This window comes from Dendrobates tinctorius, unplaced genomic scaffold, assembly GCF_039654945.1.
Source record: "Dendrobates tinctorius isolate UK_male_01 unplaced genomic scaffold, ASM3965494v1 ptg000118l, whole genome shotgun sequence".
NCBI classification, from domain to species: Eukaryota; Metazoa; Chordata; class Amphibia; order Anura; family Dendrobatidae; genus Dendrobates; species Dendrobates tinctorius.
The window spans coordinates 340748-362078 of NW_027361786.1; the positions used below are offsets into that span (position 1 = coordinate 340748).

Here is a 21331-nt window from a genome sequence, read left to right on the forward strand (position 1 = left end):
ATAGTCTAATCACAGTCATCAATTACTAACCTGACCTGGAAAATTGAATTATAATCTCATCTTTTACTATGGGCAAATCATCCACATTACTATATGTCAGTGCTGATTGTCCTAAGCAAAGTCCAATGGTTATTGTGTCCTATTCTTCATTTACATCCAAAGGGCTGTTTATCTGTTACCTCTCATGGAACACTTCTTGTTGCCCCCCTGTACATTCCACTTTGGTCAATTAAAGGGGACCTTGTACTGGATTTTTAAAGTTAAATGTAGTCCATCCTCCAATTGCCGATGCTCCACTGATTCTGGAACAGTTTTTCTTTTTCTTCTGCGTCCCTCTAATCCAAAGATATGCCCCTTGGAAATAATGGTGTAGTGTTCTGCTTCAACAAATTGGGCGTGCACCACAGTACCTTTCTGTGGGCGTGACCATATTTTGATTGGCCAGTATCAGAGGTGAAACAGGAAATGCTTACAAAGAAGTTCTACGGTACATGCCCAGTTAGTTGAAGGAAACATTTTCACCATTATTTCCTGAGCGCATAACTTTGGACTGGAAAGGCGCAGAGGAAAAAGAAAAACTGTTCCAGAATCAGTAGAACAGCGGCAAATGGACGAGGGGCTCAGTTTAAATTTAAAAAATATAATCATAGTGAAAGGTTCTCATTAAGAGCTGTCTTAAATGGAAAAAGACAAGCCCCAAACCTCATAATGCTATGTATTGTGCAGTGCAAAACTATGGACATGTCTGTTAGCAAAGTTTTGACAGATTCCAAGAGCAAATAGGTAGAATTATAAATGGAGCCCTGGACATAGGTAAGTCTGAGATACCCAAGATCGGGTAAGTATTGTAGAAAGCACAATATTTACCTGGTTAATCCTTATCTTTTGCATAACTTATAAAATCAATAATTTATTTTTATTTTAATCTAAATAGGATCCAAATTCTGCGCTGATTAATTTCTTAATATATCATAATAGGGGGCTCAAACTTCATTGTTCTGATGCAGAGCTCCAAATCTGTTTTTTTTCACTGTCTTCAGTAAGGACTTTTGCTCCCCCTAGTGGTGGCTGTCGGTAGTCAGAATTTTGATATTGAGCTGCATCACAGTCACTAGGGAATATACAGCTCTGCATTATTAAAACATGGGGCACAAACCTGTCTCTGTTATTCTTTGATGATTTTTATAACCTCTGTATAGCGCCCCAGCATATTCCACAAGACTTTACATTTCAGAGCGAACATGCATAAAAAAGTCCAACATTACAGAATACTAAACTAATTAACCATTCAAGCAATATGAGTGAGGGCCTTGCTCACAAGAGATTACAATCTATGACATGAGAGGTAAAAGCTTTTGGTTTGCACAATGCTTTAATCATATTTCATGTAAATTGGGTAATTCGTATGATCCATCACCTGTGTGAATAGATAGGAAGAGCCTTATTGAGCAAGGAAATGTCTGGGATACTTTTTCGATGAAGGGATGGGGTTCTGATCAGTAATGGTGATCATAGGGCAGGAGATAATTTATCAAATCTGATAACCCTGCCTAAAAAGATTTGGGTTTTTGGAACATGTTCTAAAATGAGGAAACTGGGAATTATTCCAGGGTAGTGCATTCTAGAGAAATGCTGCAGCATGAAAAAAAGTTTTTGAGATTACAGTTGAAGGTTCAGATTATGCAGCATATTGGTTTTAAGGCCGATTTACACTTGCAGACTTTGGTCATTAAATGAACACCCACAAAGCAGGAGAAGTCTATAACAAGAGAACAAAGCGTTTTCAAGTTGCCCTTTCCTCAGTTTGAAATGTAATTAAGCATGGAGGTGGATCCATCTTTGGGTTTGTGTTGAAGCCAATGGCACGGGGAACATTTCACGGGTAGAGGGAAGAATGGATTCAATGAAATTTCAACAAATTTTTGATGGAAATATTACACAATCTGGTAAAAAGCTGAAGGTGAAAAGAGGATGGCTTTTACAAATAGAGAATGATCCTAAACACAAGTCAAAATCCACAATAGATGACCTTAGAAGGTGCAAGCTGATGGTTTTACAATGGCCCTCACAGTCCCCTGCTCTGAACAGCAGTGAAAATCTGAGGCTAGACCTCAAAATAGCAGAGGATGTAAGTCGACCCAGGAATCTCACAGAACTGGAAGAATTGTCCAAGGAAGAATGGATGAAAATCTCTCAAACAAGAAATGAAAGACTCTTGGCTGGCTACAAAAAGTGTTTACAAGCTGTGATACTTGCAAAAAGGGGGTGCTAATAGGTACTAACCATGCAGGGTGCACAATCTTTCGCATCAGAACAATTTCCTTTTTGTAATTTTTAAAATGTAAAAGATGAAAAATATACTGTATATTGCCTAAAACACAAAGGAAATGTGTCATCTTCACCTTCAGGCTTTTTAGAAATCGTTTCATCTTCAACTTGCATAACTGTTCATAATAACAGTAATTTTGACTAGGGGTGCCCACACTTTCACATGCCATTGTATGTACAAATCGATTGTTATGATTGTTCGGTGCGAAATAGCATATCATCGTAATCGGCGGCACATCTACTGTATACACAGGACAATGTGCTGCCAAGAACAATAATTTTAATGCCGGCATGAACAATCCAATCACCCGACAAAGAAAAGATTTTGAATTGTCTGTCGGGTGATTGTCGGCAGGTTTACACAAGCTGATAAACATAGATCAAGCATTTTAACAAACACTCATCCAAATTATCAGCTATACTAAATGATCCTCTCAGTTAGCAAGAGAGAGAGCAGAGATGAGGGATTATATGATGGGCGATGCAGCAGTGTGGAGAGCACAGGTAGGCTGGTAGGTAGAGATGAGGAGGAGAAATAAGGCAGTGCATCAGCGTTTAGAACTTTATGTGTAAAAGTGATACATTTATATAGTATTCTATAGTGGATGGGTAACCAGTGCAATGACTGGGTCAGGTTGGAGGCACCGGTGTAGTGGCTGGACATAAATATGAGCCGAGGTGCTGCATTCAGAACAGATTGGAAAGCAGAACGTTTAGTGAGAGGAAGATGAAACAGTTGTGAGATGCAGCAATCAAGACAAGAATTTTTGCTTTTTCTGATAAGAAAAAGGCTAATTCTGGAGTTGTTTTTGAGGTCCAGATGACATGAGTGACTGGATGTAATTTAAAAAGGAAAGATTTGAGTCTAACAAAGCCCCAATACAGAGGGAAATAGGTTAGTGCAACACATCCACAATACGTTTTAGGTCTTAATTCAGCACTGTGCTGTCCTGACTCCCAGCAGCTTTTGCTAATTCTTCATTCTTTTCACTAGATTCTGCTAATAGACATTTTTTCAGCTGATATTTCTCCTACTGCCTCTAACCCGATTGAATATGAGTAATGTGCCAAAATGTTCAGTTAACATTTATAATAAAATAAAAGATACATAAACCATATTAATAAATGGAACATGTTCTGTCTGTAGGAGCCAATGCAGCCCCCCGGCGACTTGCACTCCCATCTTACCTCATCTCCCGAGACAGTCAGAACGCTCCTGCTTTTCTTCATCATAAACCAGTGTGCAGGGGTGACACCAGTGCCCCCGTCAGCTCGCAGGCATATATATATATATTTATATCTTGGTCTTAACGTCTAATTACAGTTTACAATCCAAATATCAAGGCCGTCACAAGTATTCCTGCGTTGTGCCACTAGAAAGGACGGTAATCCAGAGTTTTCCGCATGAAAAGCCCTGTCCGGAGGCCCTAATCCATATGTAAATCTGGATTCATATTTCTGCAATGTGACATGTACAATTATATCCTGTCTTGAAGGCAATTGATGGAGACTTCACCATCTCGCTCAGGGTTTCCTGTGCAGCTTACAATTGTAATCCTGGTTTTCTAGAGGAAATTTCACAGAGGTAAGAAAATATGTCCACCTGCGAACAAGAGAAGACATAGGTTAGTCATTTCCATCACGATGCTGGATCTCCATAATCTTCACTCGCACCATAAAAGCCATAAATAGAGAAGTATGAGAGTATGGCTGGTCGGCTTATCATGGGGTCAGTCTCACTCACAGACTGTCACCTCTCAAGGGTCCAAACACCAAGAAAGTCAATGGTGACACTAATATAGGCATTGACGGTATAAGATGTTGAATGGCTCCATATTTATGGCAGCCAATCTCAAAAAATTTTGAGACACCTCCATGTATTGTATGGGGTTGTCCATATTCTTTCCCTGCAGCAGAGGGAGGAAGATGGATCAAGCATGTTGGGTTTCAACCGGACTGACCCCTAGATGAACCACCTCCAGAGGTATTTGGTAGGAGTTTATTCATATGTATGTGTATTGTGGGGAAGTGTTGGCATAAATATCCTCTGGCCAAACGAGAATTTGGCTGACTGCTTTCTTTAGTCATTTAGAGGAATGGTTTAAGACTACAACAGCCACTACGTTCTACGGTGGAGGTCTGCCAGCCGGAATTTAAGTGAATGCTGTACACAGTGTATGGGGCTGTGTCACGCTCGCGCCTTGGCTGAATGGCGCAAGCTGGGGGGGTTGTGGTTCCACTGTGCCACAAACCAGACTACCCTGGGCGTGACTACGACAGCTACATTGGTCTTCACTGGAGCCTCTGATGGTGAGGTCAGGCTTGTGCGGCAGGTAGCTGCCGGGTGCCACTCCAGGGTGGTGTCTGGCTGTAGCTGCTGATCCCACTCGGAAACAGGACACCTGGACAGGTGCGAGTGACAAGCAGGCTGAGACACAGGACAAGCAGGCACCGCTGAGACACAGGGTAAGTGGGCACCGCTTGAGACACAGGGCAGGCGGGCACAGCTTGAGACACAAGGCAGGCGGGCACGGCTTGAGACACGAGGCAGGCGGGCACAGCTTGAGACACAAGGCAGGCGGGCACGGCTTGAGACACAGGGCAGGCGGGCAGGTCTTGGAGAAACAGGACAGGTGGGCACAGCTTGGAGACAGGACAGGCGGGCACGGCTTGGAGACACAGGACAGGCGGGCACGGCTTGGAGACACAGGACAGACGGGCACGGCTTCGAGACACTGGGCAGGCGGGCACGGCTTGGAGACACAGGACAGGCGGGCGTGGTATCAGAAGGGACAGACAGGCGCCTGTTCACACAGCAGATGCAGGTAAGGGTAAAGGCAGGAAGGAGTGGAGTGTGTTGGAACAGGTTAGGAACTGAGCCACAGGAGTGCGGCGAAGGCGGAGCTGCAGAAGTACGGCGTAGGCGGAGCCGCAGAAGTGCGGAGTAGGCGGAGCCGCAGGTGTGCGTAGTAGTCGGAGCTTGCAAGGTAGGCGGAGCTTGCAAGAGTGCAAGGTAGGCGGAGCTTGCAAGAGTGCAAGGTAGGCGGAGCTTGCAAGAGTGCAAGGTAGGTGGAGCTTGCAAGAGTGCAAGGTAGGCAGAGCTTTCGAGAGTGCAAGGTAAGACAGGGAGGACACAGGGAAAGACAGCAGGGAAAGGAACCACAGACAAGGAGACTGACAGACAGAAGTAAGGCAGAGTTCAGACAGGGAAACAGTATGAGACAATGTACAGGGACCGAAGGATACAGGAACCAGGATATTCAGCCTCCTGGAGGGCGAGCAGAGAAGTAACAGGCAAGTACTCAGACAAGGCTAGGACAAGACAGGGGCCAGGATATAAGCCTCCTGGTGGGCACACAAAGTGTATGAAAAAAGCTAGGAGTAAAGCCTCTCAAGGAAGGCAAGACAAAGGACAGGGCCTTGCTTCCTCAGTAGCAAGGAGCTAACTGAGTAGAGACATTGCACAGGCAAGGGTTAGTGGGTGTGGTGATGCTATATAGTAAAGGGCTCCAGGTAATTGGTCGGGAACAGCTTAGACCGGAGCACCCTGACTGCATAAGAAGCAGAGAGTTTAGGCGCCGCCCCCTATACACACAGTCAGGAAACATGAAGAGAGAAAACAAGAGGCATAGCGCATGGAGCTGGCAGCAGACAGAAATCACCGCATGACCTGGAGCAGTGAGTAAGTTGGTGTGCGGGGATGGGAGTCCATGCAGTGATGCCAGCAGGGTTGTTACAGGCTGTAGCAATCTGTCCTGTACACTGTGTACTTCCACCAGCCCGGGGACCTGCTAACAAGTGATATGTGACTTTATCATGTGTGAGACCCCCACCGATCTGTTATCACTGACCTATCCTGAGTAATAAGCCATCAATATCATAGTCCTGGACAACCCCTTGAAGACATCTGCAGCCCGATTCCTCAGGACATTTTACAGACTTTTATGAAGCAACAAAATTGGGTCATGGTTGGTTGAAGCTACATTAGAAGTTGGGTGGTTCTCAGAAAAGGCCCTTACCCCCTACCCATACCATAGCTTATTATGGGATACCTAAGGTTAGAGTTCTTCATCCCACGACCTGTTCTTGGTGAAGTCAGTTAAGCCAGATTGCGCAAGATAAGCACGTGGCCAACTTGACTTCTTTCCAGAGAACCTCCACCTCGTTGCTTGGAGAATGTTAGGAGCAGATGAGCTAAAAGATGCTCAAAATACATCAGTTCTGGCTAAAAAGGATACCTCTATAAAGCACTGGACAGGAACATTCAGATAGTGGCGAAAGTTTGGAGGGAAAAAAAATCCTGGTAGGTTCCTAGGACAACCCTTCTTGGATCTTAAAATAGTAAATGACAAGAAATCAAGTTACTTTGTTGTCTGGTTCAGAAAACCCGGCTAAGTAATTTGAGACTTCCAACTCTTGGTGAAGCATCGTTTCCTGCTTCATTACCTAGGTGGTTGGAGTGCAAAAATAATCAGCACTTGATGTCAAGTTTCTCTGCAGATTACCGTAGATCACTGGGATCACTGTAAACCGTCACTGTTGTTTCAAACTTTGCATATACTTAATATATCCTATTACAAAAATATGCTTCTTTCTCCAATCATCAGCAACATATTTCTTTCTTTCCTGCCTCCTGAACTCGTCATTCACTCTGGGAAAAAAAAGCTAAAATTCATCTTAGTCAAAACAAGTGGGACTGCAAGATCACTGAGAGATCAGATTACAGCAGTCTACTGAGATGGGCGGAAGAGCTGAGAGAAAGAATGAGGAACAGATGCACAGATCATGCTTCTCACCACTGGGCTGGATTCACAGTTACACAGCTTAGAACTGCTGTATAACGTCCTACAAGCTGCTTCTTGTGAACAATTGCTACACAGAGACAAGGGAGCAGGAATCCTTCATGTCTGTGTGTGCTGCATATGAGAGATATCATAGCAGTCAGTCTCCACCCACTAGCTTAGAGACAACTGAAAAGTAGAGATAAAGCCTGCAGAGGGGAGACTAGGAAAAACGCAGGAAGCGAGTCATATAATGGCCAGAAATAGCGTTATTCCTCATGAACACACATAATATTATTCTTAATAGTCACCTGAAATATCGGGAATGCTTTAAAAAAAATTGCTAAGAAAAAGGGATTGTCTAAGGGCGCTACATCTTTAACACATCATTACAGACATAAATAAATCAACCTAAGGACTCCCATAAAAATGAATTGCTGCATAGAGCTTTAAAGGGAATCTGTCACTGGAAGTTGGCGGCCTATGTAAATGGCCTGTGTCCGGTCCGATGGGCGGTGTTTCTTCTTTCTCCACCTCATCCGTGGCCCCCGTCCATGATCTTTTTTGGTATTAGAGAAGTTAAACTCCATAGTTCGGACGTGCGCAAAGCAATCTTGCTTCGCGCATGCGCAGTATGGGTATATGCACACATTGCATTTTTGCAGCAGAATTTTTTTAAAGCTTTTTTATGCATTTTTTACTCATTTTTTGCATGTGTATTTTTAAGCTGTTTTTCCCACTTCACGCAGAGAAATCTCATTCATTTTGCTGGTACTATAAGTGCAGCAGTTTTGATGCAAAAATTTCTGCTGCAAATACTCCGTGTGTGCACATAACCGAAGAGCTCTGCAGACAAGATTTCTTTACTTTATGTCTTTCCGTAAAAAAAAAAAAGCAATAAACAGCAACATAAGGCAAGAAGCAATCTCAGGCGGGGATTACGCTACTGGGATGAGAACGAGAAGTATTTTAATCATGGTGACACAAGAGGATCTACAAGTAGCTTATACCCCAATGCTATCGATCTTTTTAGAGCCCCCCCAAAAAAATCATGTATTGTCTTGTGGTGAGAGATGAACAGATTGTCAGCGCTCTGGATTGTGGAGAGCTCTGCACCCGGGGCACAGAGCACAGCAAATATATTATCTCATCAGCTGCCAAGAAGTACATGTCAGACTGATTCCTCTGCTGCAGCCTGCAGGAGAGAGTTACTTCAAGCCTCTCTCCAGCAGATACACTGGAACCAGCTCTCTGTCATCTGGAATTGCAGAGAGTAACGTGACAGCTCCATGGTTTATCAGAGGATAGAGTTGCGCTATCAGGCCATGTTCCCACATGCAAAAAATGCTGCTCTTTTTCCACTGCATTTTTTTTCTGCATCTATGATTAAGGTTTACAAACCCAAAACGCGTCAATTTATGGATCCTTTATCTTTTTTTAACTTTTTGCTTTCTCTCACCAGGTTTTTATTTTCACAGTAAAAGTTATGTTTCAACATGTTCCCATTGGTGCTGGAGCCCAGTATTCATGGACCCTTCTTACAATTTTTTTATGCCTTTTAACCTTTTTTTTGCTGCGTTGGTCTTTTAGTGCACAAATACCGGGTTTTGGCACCTAAAAACACAAATGTTCCCTGTAGTGAAAAAAATGCCCCAAAACACACAATTCAAAAGCATCTTTAACTATACATTGGCCAGGAGTTTTCAATAGAAATCTATTGAGCTTGAATTGTTAAAAGCAGCAGAATTTCTGTAAAAAAGGCAAAAATACAGCATAAAAAAAGCATTGGGGCTATGTGGGAACACAAACAAAAATATCTGGCCTTACTAATTTATTGCAAAAGGTTTTCCTAGTTGTCTATTTTTGAAGGACCCGGCACATCTCTGTGTTACATTGATACCTCTGAGCCACTTGTAATTCTTAATTTCTCAAGTGGTGGCGCTGCAGGGAAAATGAATACTTGCAGCCAGGATCCCAAATTGATTGGTTAGGGTCAAAACAGCAAGACACCCTGTGATCATGTGATCAGCCTATTTTAGGGGTTTCTTCATACAAAAAAAGGACTATCCATATCAAATATCTCCTAGAAAGAAGTGATTCAGCTAAAAAAATGAAAGAAAAAAACTTTTTCATTTCCGAAAGAGGAACCATCATTTATTTGATAACTTCAGAAAAAATTGGCAGCACACCGGTCTGGTGAATGTAGGTGCTCAGTGGTAGAGAAGTTATATAAAAAGTGGAATACCAATGATGAATTGAGTGCCGTGGTATTCCATGTTTTTTTCTTGGAAAACTTAATGATATTATCAAATCTTTCTTCAATATATGTAAAATAGAAAAACTAACAACATTTCTGACAAATTTATGGAAATTCGCAGGGTGAGGCTGAAGTGAGGCTCTCTGCTGTCTCTCTATTTGATAGTTGGGTAAAACTTCATGCTTTCCAGCTGGGAGACATTACTATGTGTGGGGAGACTGGAAATGTGCAGCATGTAAGCACAGGAGAGATGCTGTTATCTTCATACTGGATGTAGTTTGGTAATAGGTGATACAAGATGGATTCCTGTGTACTATACAGCAGCAGGATGAGAAGGCTGGAAACAGCATCTGCAATGCTGTGACCTGTGAACAGTTGTCTGGACGTATACTATTGATGAGCTTTCCTTGGGATTGGATGGAGACTGAACAACACAGCATCATTTAATCTGTAGAAAACCTCCTATTCCTTTGAATATCATCTGACGTGCAGGACGTCTACCTGGCCACTATAGGTTAAACGACGCATTGCTGCTCGGCGCCATTGAATTTTTATACCCGTCTGCTGCCGTGCCCAATATAAGTTGATCTGTAGGTTTAACACGTGTCAGACCTCCCACCAATCTTATAATGATGACCTATTCTTGCAGGTTAACCCTTTACAAGCAGCTCTGTGCTCCAATTGCAGGTTAACCCTTTAGGAGCAGTTATGTGCTACTCTTGCAGATTAACCCATTACAAGCAATATATGCAGTGGGGAAAAATGTATTTAGTCAGCCACCAATTGTGCAAGTTCTCCCACTTTAAAAGATGAGAGAGGCCTGTAACTGACATCATAGGTAGACCACAACAATGAAAGTCAAAATGAGAAAACAAATGATTAAAATCACCTTGTCTGATTTGGCAACATTTATTTTGCAAATTATGGTGGAAAATAAGTATTTGATCACCTAAAAACATGCAAGATTTCTAGTCTCACAGACCTGTAACTTCATCTTTAAGAGGCTCCTCTGCCCTCCACTCATTACCTGTAGTAATGGCACCTGTTTGAACTTATCAGTATAAAAGACACCTGTCCACAACCTCCAACAGTCTGACTCCAAACTCTACTATGGTGAAGACCAAAGAGCTGTCAAAGGACACTAGAAACAAAATTGTAGCCCTGCACCAGGCTGGGAAGACTGAATCTGCAATAGGCAAGCAGCTTGGTGTGATGAATTCAACTTTGAGAGCAATAATAAGAAAATGGACCACTGATAATCTCCCTCGATCTGGGGCCCTACGCAAGATGTCACACCATGGGGTCAAAATGATCACAAGAACCATGAGCAAAAATCGCAGAACCACACAGGGGAACCTAGTGAATGACCTGCATAGAGCTGGGACCACCGTAACAGAGGCTACCATCAGTAACACACTAAGCCACCAGGGACTCAGAACCTGCAGTGCCAGACGTGTCCCCTTGCTTAAGCCAGTACATGTCTGGACCCGTCTGAAGTTTGCTAGAGAGCATTTCGATTATCCAGAATAGATTTGAGACAATGTCATATGGGCTGATGAAACCAAAGTAGAACTGTTTGGTAGAAACAAAACTCGTCATGTTTGGAGGAGACAGAATGCTGAGTTGCATCCAAAGAACACCATACCTACTGTGAAGCATGGGTGTTGTGATTAGGTAACCGAGGAGGATAATGGGGAATAGATTAGGCAACCAGATAACCAAAGAGGTTGGTAGCTAGCGGATTGCAGACCCCTAAACTGACAACAAAGCTAGAATTAGCCATGGGACGTACCTACAATGCCCTAGACACCTCGGCACAGCCAGAGAATTAACTAAGCCTAAAGAGAGAAATGGGAAAGCTAAACTGCCCCGGAGGATAACCCCAAAGGAATAGATAGCCCCCGAACATATATTGCCGGTGAGACAAGATGAAGCACAAAACACAGGCAGAGAATAGAGTAAGCAAATGATGGGGCCCAAACTGTCTAGATAGAACAGGACAGGAAAGGATACTGTCTGCAATCACGCAAAAAAACCCTAAGAAAAATCCAACACGTCTGATATGCAAAAATACTGAGGCCACATGACCTCTCCCCCACTAAATCAGAACGCTGATGTGAACTGGTTACTAAAAAGACTAACATACGCTGTGACATATGGAACTATGGAACAGGGTCCAGCACAGGTTCCAACAGGGAACTAGGCTTAACTAACACCATCTAAGCAAAAATCAGAGACAAGCAAAAATGGATCCAATGCAAAAAAAAGATTCAAGAAGACAAATAACTTATCTGAAAGATGCAGGACGGAGCAGGAGACTAGCAGACTTCAAAATATGCTCAGGAAGCAAAACAAATCACCAGCAAGAGCTCAGACAAGGTTGTTCACTTAAATCTCCCCAGTCTGCAACACCTGACCTCCAGTCATCCGGCTCAGGTGATTGACTTCTGTCAGCTAGACCAGCTCCATTACCAGGAGCAACCACCAGAGGGAGCCCAAACTCAGAAGCCAGGTCAAAAGTGTTCACAACACATGGGGGTGGCAACATCATGCTTTGGGGCTGTTTCTTTGCAAAGGGACCAGGGTGACTGATCTGTGTACATGAAAGAATGAATGGGGGGCCATATATCGTGAGTGCAAACCTACTTCCATCAGCAAGGGCACTGAAGATGAAACATGGATGGGTCTTTCAGCATGATAATGATCCCAAGCACACCGCCAGGGCAATGAAGGATTGGCTTCGTAAGAAGCATATGAAGGTCCTGGAGTGGACTAGCCAGTCTCCAGATATCAACCCCATAGAAAACCTATGGAGAGATTTGAAAGTCCGTGTTGCCCAGTGACAGGCCCAAAACATCACTGCTGTAGAGGAGATCTGCATGGAGGAATGGGCCAACATTGCACCAAGAGCGTGTGCCAGCCTTGTGAAGACTTACAGAAAACATTTGACCTCTGTCATTGCCAACAAAGGATATATAACAAAATATTGAGATGAACTTTTGTTAATGACCAAATACTTATTTTCCATCATAATTTGAAAAATAAATCTTGCCAAATCAGACAAGGTGATTTTCTGGATTTGTTTTCTCATTTTGACTCTCATAGTTGTGGTCTACCTATGATGTCAATTACAGGCCTCTCTCATCTTTTGAAGTGTGAGAACTTGCACAATTGGTGGGTGGCTAAATACTTTTTTCCCCACTGTATATATATATATATATATATATATATATATATATATATATATATATATATATATATACTAAATGGTGGCCCGATTCTAACGCATCGGATATTCTAGAATATATATGCAGTTTATTTTTGAAGATTTAATAATAATAATGCAATAATGCACCCCCCAATCCTGATATGTATGGTTCTCTCACCCCCAATCCTGATATGCATGGTCCCCTGACCCCCAAATCCTGGAATGCATGGTACTCTCACCCCCCAATCCAGGTATGCATGGTCCTCTCACCTCTCTTTGCTGGTATGCATGGTCCCCTCACCCCCCAATCCTGGTATGCATGGTCCCCTCACCCCCCAATCCTGGAATGCATGGTCCTCTCACCCCTCTTTCCTGGTATGCATGGTCCTCTTACCCCCCTTTCGGGGTAGGCATGGTCCCCTCACCCCCCAATCCTGGTATGCATGGTCCCCTCACCCCCCAATCCTGGTATGCATGGTCCCCTCACCCCCAATCCTGATATGCATGGTCTCCTCACCCCCTTTCCTAGTATGCATGGTCCCCTCACCCCCCTTTCTTGGTATGCATGGTCCCCTCACCCCTCTTTCGTGTTATGCATGGTCCCCTCACCCACCTATCCTGGTATACATGGTACTCTCACCCCCCAATCCAGGTATGCCTGGTCCTCTCACCTCTCTTTCTTGGTATGCATGGTCCCCTCACCCCCCAATCCTGGAATGCATGGTCCCCTCACCCCCAATCCTGATATGCATGGTCTCCTCACCCCCTTTCCTAGTATGCATGGTCCCCTCACCCCCCTTTCTTGGTATGCATGGTCCCCTCACCCCTCTTTCGTGTTATGCAGGGTCCCCTCACCCACCTATCCTGGTATACATGGTACTCTCACCCCCCAATCCAGGTATGCCTGGTCCTCTCACCTCTTTCTTGGTATGCATGGTCCCCTCACCCCCCAATCCTGGAATGCATGGTCCCCTCACCCCCAATCCTGATATGCATGGTCTCCTCACCCCCTTTCCTGGTATGCATGGTCCCCTCACCCCCCTTTCTTGGTATGCATGGTCCCCTCACCCCACTTTCTTGGTATGCATGGTCCCCTCACCCCACTTTCGTGGTATGCATGGTCCCCTCAAACACCTATCCTGGTATGCATGGTCCCCTGACCTCCCTTTCTTGGCATGCATGGTCCCCTGACCCCCCTATCCTGGTATGCATGGTACTCTCACCCCCCAATCCAGGTATGCATGGTCCTCTCACCTCTCTTTCCTGGTATGCATGGTCCCCTCACCCCCCAATCCTGGTATGCATGGTCCCCTCACCCCCAATCCTGATATGCATGGTCTCCTCACCCCCTTTCCTGGTATGCATGGTCCCCTGACCCCCCTTTCTTGGTATGCATGGTCCCCTCACCCCTCTTTCATGGTATGCATGGTCCCCTCACCCACCTATCCTGGTATGCATGGTCCCCTGACCCCCCTTTCTTGGCTTGCATGGTCCCCTGACCCCCCTTTCTTGGCATGCATGGTCCCCTGACCCCCAAATCCTGGAATGCATGGTACTCTCACCCCCAATCCAGGTATGCATGGTCCTCTCACCTCTCTTTCCTGGTATGCATGGTCCCCTCACCCCCCAATTCTGGAATGCATGGTCCTCTCATCCCCCAATCCTGGTATGCATGGTCCCCTCACCCCCCCAATCCTGGAATGCATGGTCCTCTCACCCCCCAATCCTGGTATGCATGGTTCTCTCACCCCTCTTTCCTGGTATGCATGGTCCTCTTACCCCCCTGTCGGGGTATGCATGGTCCCCTCACCCCCCAATCCTGGTATGCATGGTCCCCTCACCCCCCTTTCTTGGTATGCATGGTCCCCTCACCACCCAATCCTGGTATGCATGGTCCCCTCAACCCCCTATCCTGGTATGCATGGTCCCCTCACCCCCCAATCCTGGTATGCATGGTCCCCTCACCCCCCTTTCCTGGTATGCATGGTCCCCTCACCCCCCTTTCCTGGTATGCATGGTCCCCTCACACCCCAATCCTGGTATGTATGGTCTCCTCACCCCCCAATCCTGGTATGCATGGTCCTCTCACCCACCTTTCCTGGTATGCATGGTCCCCTCACCCCCCTATCCTGGTATGCATGGTCCCCTCACCCCCCTTTCCTGGTATGCATGGTCCCCTCACCCCCCAATCCTGGTATGTATTGTCCCCTCACCCCCCAATCCTGGCATGCATGGTCCTCTCACCCACCTTTCCTGGTATGCATGGTCCTCTCACCCCCCTATCCTGGTATGCATGGTCCCTCACCCCCCTATCCTGGTATGCTTGGCCCCTCACCCCCCAATCCTGGTATGTATGGTCCCCTCACCCCCCAATCCTGGTATGCATGGTCCCCTCACCCCCCAATCCTGGTATGTATGGTCCCCTCACCCCCCAATGCTGGGATGCATGGTCCCCTCACCCCCCAATCCTGGTATGCATGGTCCTCTCACCCACCTTTCCTGGTATGCATGGTCCCCTCACCCCCATTTCCGTGTAGCAGCGACCAATCAGCGTCGCGGCCCTCTGTCCTCGACCAATCACTGCTGCGGCCCTGTACAAAAATAATATTAAAAAGTTATTCTCACCTTCCGACGGCCTCCTGTCTTCTTTCCACGCACTTGGCCTCGCGTTCCCAGTAATGTTTTGCGGCTTAGACCGCTGATGACGTCGGTCTTCTTTCTCGCTCTCGCAAGAGTAACGTCATCAGCGGTCTAAGCCGCAAAGCATTACTGGGAACGCGAGGCCGGGCGCGTGGAAAGAAGACAGGAGGCCGTCGGAAGGTGAGAATAACTTTTTTTTATTTTTTAATATTATTTTTGTACAGGGCCGCGGCAGTGATTGGTCGTGGCCGCAGGCGCAGCTTACCATAACAAACAGCTGTGCCTGTCGATGATTGGTTGCGGCCTGGCGGGGGCCTGGTGGCCGCGACCAATCAGCGGCCCGCGATTTTGGTTACAGACACGATAAGGCGTTTATATATATAGATATAGATATATATATATACTTGTCCTTCAAAGCTACAACTTGCCCCGCAATAAATAATCCCTCATATGGCTATGTCTAAGGAGAAATAAAAAAGTTATGGCTATTGAAAGAAGGGGAGGAAGAATAAAAGAGCAAAAATGAAAACAAAACAATAAAGAGTTAGGTCTGTAAAGGATTCCTGTCTTCCCCCTCTCCCTGCCTGGCAGACTTGATCTTTACCTGTCTGATAATTAACAAACACTTTTTTCTGCACCAAGAAGTGTATTTGATGCACATCACAGAGAACTGGATTCACCATAGCAGGTGGCTCATAAATCACAGAGAAAACTTACAAAATGTCACTGAGTGGTACATCGTTACATCTTCTGTCTTTTACTGACAGACGCTGCAGAAATTACGATTGTGCTCCACAGAAAAAATGAGTCACCGATTCCTCGTTTGGGGAGATGATCAAATAAAAATCTGATATCTATCTCAGGCAGAAAACAGAAAAAAACACACGATTCATCAAGATCCACATTTGCTATGTAATCTGAGGTCAGCATGATATAAGGGCAGAGACCCTGATTTCAGCGATGTGTCACTTTCTGGACTGCTTGGTGCAGTTTTGACAGAATCCCTGTTTTCTGTGCTGTAGATCTAGCAGTGCTCAGATTGGCAACTTTCTGTGTACGCTGTGCATAGGCAGAAGGACTACATATCACAAGAAAACTAGTCCTCTAGTGATATTCTCCTGCTAATAAAACACTGATGGTATTGAAAAAAGTAAGAAGTCCAGTAAGTGATGCATCCCTGGAATCAGGGTCCCTGCCCTTATATCATGCTGCTCTCAGATTACATAGCAAAAACCTGCCGACAACTTCCTGCTGAGAAGCATCTCACTCCAGTCCATCATTCAGAAGCCAATTTAAGGCTTGGACATTTACTGTGTCTCTGACCAGGCACATTTTCGAGTATCACATGAGCACTCAGTAAGGAGGAAGAAGCCCCGGTAGGGCTCCAGTGACTGCATACACTGCTTTGCTTTGCAGTGACATTTTGGAATGTCACTTCAGAGTAGGAGCCGGACCGCCCCGATGTTTAACGCCTCTGGGCAGCAGCAGGTAATACTGGTATGCAAAGCGCCAGTCTCCATAGTCGGAATCAGAAGGTTGAAAAAAAATTCCATCTTTGAAAGGGGGGGGAGGGATTAACCCTTTAATAAAGCCTCATTCCAGAAATGTATATAAATGACATTTATATAAATCAATAACTTATGAATTTGCGTTTGGTGGCTCTAACTGGATGACTTAAAAGGGTTTTGGAAGATTGTAAAATCATGATATCTTGCAGGCACAGCACCCCTTTCATCTACAGGCAGTGCCTGGTATTGCAGCTCTGCTTCGTTCGCTAGAATAGGTCTAAGATTGAATCTATAGCTGTGTGTGGCGCTGTTCCGTAAAGAAATGAGGCATGTTTTACAATCCTATATAACCCGTTTAATAGCTAATTCTTACAGTTTCCGGTGTTTTTTTTGCCAGTAAAGTCTCAGATGAATCTGTACTTTGGCTTCTTGGCTCCCGGCCTAGGTTGACAGGTCCGGCGGAGCGCCTCAGTATTGCTCGGCTTATATATGTTCAACTTCTAACTATATTATATTATGTTTAAGAGTGTGAATATTATTGCAAAGATAATCTGATGGATAATGGAGTTTCTGATCCGTATAGCCAGGGGTGTTCTCATTTGGCGGATATTTCCCATGTGTTATCAGTGGAATTGTCACAGCTGTTACACAAAGACCTTCAGATTTCTGCTGTAAATTTGCAGTCTGGATGTGGATTGGCTGCAGTCAGTGGGATTATTCTGCCGTACGCACGGCTATCCACCCCGATTTGTGGCTGGACACCGTGGCTGGGCCACCGGAAAAAGTCAAGCACACTGCGGAGTATTGCCAAAGGGAACGAATGGAACAGTGGTCAAACATGTGCCTTCTAACAAGGATAAATGTCCACCGCTCTGCCGATCAGTGGAGGGCACAGAAGTCGGCCCTCCACCGATCAACACCTTCTGCATCCGTCACCTTCTCTACGTGCGTCATCTCCTCAATCAATCACGAAAAGTTACGCATTGTCTTGAAATAATTACTTAAAGGGTTATCCAAAAACAAAGCAAGTGTTCCCCATAGGATAGGGAAAAGCTTGCTGATCGTTTTGCTTTTGACCGCTGTGAACCCAGGGATTCTGAGATCGGGGAATTAGGAGATTTCAGGAAACACCCAAGCGCTTTACTCGACAGCCTCATAGATAATGGAGCGGAGGTCGAGCATGTGCACATCCTCTCCAATCAGGACAGGACTGCAGATCACCATTTTTGGTATCACTGGTGGTCCCAGAGGTTGGACCACTTGTGGTCAGCTAGTTGTCCCTTACCCTATGGAGACGCCTTGCTTTTATTGGGAATAGCCCTTTAACATTTTTTATAGAATCAGGAGCCCAATTCATTATTGCATTTTCACCTTTTTTGTCTAGTTTGGGGTGTTTTTTACCCAATTTGAATCTGTGCCTCATTTTTCTTTTAATTTTTTCCTTTTTTCTTTTTAAATTCTGTTTCGCATATGTTGCCTGTTTTTTTTAAAATTTCATATCATCATTTATCATTGTGAGCGCGAAGTTTAGGGTTTCCAGTTGTTTTCCGCTGATTGATTAACCGTCCGTGACTTTTTATTCCATTCTGGTGGGATCTTTTATACCCCTGACATTTTTGACATTTTAGCAGAACATGTGACTTTTTTTTTGCTCTAAAAAGTGCAAAATATAAAGAGCATTTTTGACTTTGCGCAAAATTCTTGAGCCACATTTTAAAGAATTTGGAGCAAAAACATCAACATACACTCACTGGCCACTTTATTAGGTACACCTGTCCAACTGTGTGTTAAGACTTAATTTCTAATCAGCCAATCACATGGCGGCAACTCAGTGCATTTAGGCATGTAGACATGGTCAAGACAATCTCCTGCAGTTCAAACCGAGCATCAGTATGGGGAAGAAAGGTGATTTGAGTGCCTTTGAACGTGGCATGATTGTTGGTGCCAGAAGGGCTGGTCTGAGAATTTCAGAAACTGCTGATCTACTGGGATTTTCACGCACAACCATCTCTAGGGTTTACAGAGAATGGTCCGAAAAAGAAAAAAAATCCAGTGAGCGGCAGTTCTGTGGCCGGAAATGCCTTGTTGATGCCAGAGGTCAGAGGAGAATGGGCAGACTGGTTCGAGCTGATAGAAAGGCAACAGTGACTCAAATTGCCACCCGTTACAACCAAGGTAGGCAGAAGAGCATCTCTGAACGCACAGTGCGTCGAACTTTGAGGCAGATGGGCTACAGCAGCAGAAGACCACACTGGGTACCACTCCTCTCAGCTAAGAACAGGAAACTGAGGCTACAATTTGCACAAGCTCATCGAAATTGGACAGTAGAAGATTGGAAAAACGTTGCCTGGTCTGATGAGTCTCGATTTCTGCTGCGACATTCGGATGGTAGGGTCAGAATTTGGCGTAAACAACATGAAAGCATGGATCCATCCTGCCTTGTATCAACGGTTCAGGCTGGTGGTGGTGGTGTCATGGTGTGGGGAATTTTTTCTGGGCACTCTTTGGGCCCCTTGGTACCAATTGAGCATCGTTGCAACGCCACAGCCTACCTGAGTATTGTTGCTGACCATGTCCATCCCTTTATGACCACAATGTACCCAACATCTGATGGCTACTTTCAGCAGGATAATGCGCCATGTCATAAAGCTCGAATCATCTCAGATTGGTTTCTTGAACATGACAATGAGTTCACTGTACTCAAATGGCCTCCTCAGTCACCAGATCTCAATCCAATAGAGCATCTTTGGGATGTGGTGGAACGGGAGATTCGCAACAGGGATGTGCAGCCGACAAATCTGCGCCAACTGTGTGATGCCATCATGTCAATATGGTCCAAAATCTCTGAGGAGTGCTTCCAGCACCTTGTTGAATCTCTGCCACGAAGAATTGAGGCAGTTCTGAAGGCAAAAGGGGGTCCAACCCCTTACTAGCATGGTGTACCTAATAAAGTGGCCAGTGAGTGTATATCAAAAGACAGAAAAAAAGGGAAGGTGATTGAAAAAGAAAACTCACAAATGATGAATCGGACACAGTTTTGCTGAAACTCTCCCAAAGATTTGTTTATACTTTCCTATTGCCATAGTAACAGACTACAAACAAACCCTGTGTAGTCTGATCCTCCTTCATTCCACTTTTTTCTTTATTCCTTTTCTTATTAACTTACAGACAGGAGAAAAGGAGGAAGAATAAGCCAAGTAACAATGTGAATGTGGACTCATGCTGCCCATGGGGTCTGCAGAGGAGCTGCATACACAAACCGGTAGTAGAATTTTAATTTTGAATTTTTTTCCCAGGTTTTTTTTACTTTTTAAATTAGAAAAGTGGAAAAATAAAAAAAATGTTTGCAATGTCCACAGAACACTTACACGCCATAAGAAGCAATGTATGACATAGAAGTAAACCTGCTCTGTAAAGCATCATTGTACCAAATTTTGCCAACTGATTTCCTTCAATTGTTAGGGTATGTGCACACGGTGCGGATTCTGCTGCGTTGTACAGTACCTTTATTTCCTATGGAAATAAAAAAAAAGCTGTGCACATGCTGTGGATTTTTCCGCGCGGTTTACAAACCGCAGCATATCAATTGTTCGGTGCAGAAACGCTGCAGTTTTACACCTCATCCATTATGAGGATTTACCTGCGGTTTTCTCTACAAAATCTGCACACCCAAAAAACTACATGTGCACATAGCCAAAATTGCTGTTTCAAAAGATTTTTCCGCTGATAATCCAAGCTGAGCCGGCGGCTCTGAACATCAATAGCGCTGACTCATGAAACAGATTTGTGACATTACATCATTACGCCGCAACCCCCCCCCCTTTACTTCATTCAGTGATCATCCGACTCATCTCACGGCAGAAAGGTTCGGAGGTGATGATTTCGTAGAACCCTTTTGTTTTCCTGTTTTTTTGTGTTTCTAGAAACAGCAATTAGGAAAACTATCTCTGCTTCTCCCCCGCAATGTGCCGTATTTAAAGCTCCTGATGATTTATTCCAAAGTAATAAGGATAATCCCTCCATCCCTCGTTTCCCGGATATTTAATTACAGGGCGCCAGGATTCTAGCTGGTTAAGGTGTTGGATTCTACAATCAGAGGGTCACCATTATGTACACATGACACTGTGCAAGTAGAAAATTTGTGAATAATTTAAAAAAAACAAAAAACTATTATTAAAGGGGGAATCCATCACCCCCAAAACTCAGAGAGCCATACAGTGGACTTAGGTCCTATTAAAGTCCTGCGTGACATGCTGTTTTCTCTGACTTGATTGTGCAGAAAATTCTCTTTATTCATTAGGCAAATGAGGCTGCTTGGCTCGCTATGGGAGCGGCCAAACGTCTAAGGCCAGCAATAGGGTAGTAAGGGAAAAACTGGGCAATTGCCCAGGGCCCCCAGTTCCTTAGGGGGCCCTGCGTTTACATTAGCAATTACATTGATGGTACCAGTTCGGAATTATCCAGGTATTTTCCACTGTTGAGAGTGCCAGCACCAGTCTAGAAGAACTGAAGAAGAGGAGACAGTCTGGTAAGACCACTACAGTGTGTGTATTTATACACACATGTATATGTATGTATGTGCTCTGTGTATACATGTGTCTGTATGTAT

The 21331-nt window shown here is 44.6% G+C and overlaps 1 long non-coding RNA gene across 1 annotated transcript in view; it reads right to left on the reverse strand.

Moving 5' to 3' along the window:
- The window catches only part of LOC141101496 (uncharacterized), a 427984-nt gene that overhangs the window by 238111 nt on the left and 168542 nt on the right, over window positions 1-21331 (reverse strand). The window contains exon 2 of the long non-coding RNA XR_012234985.1: window positions 3517-3931. This is a non-coding gene — a long non-coding RNA (uncharacterized lncRNA). The remainder of the gene's footprint in view (window positions 1-3516; window positions 3932-21331) is intronic.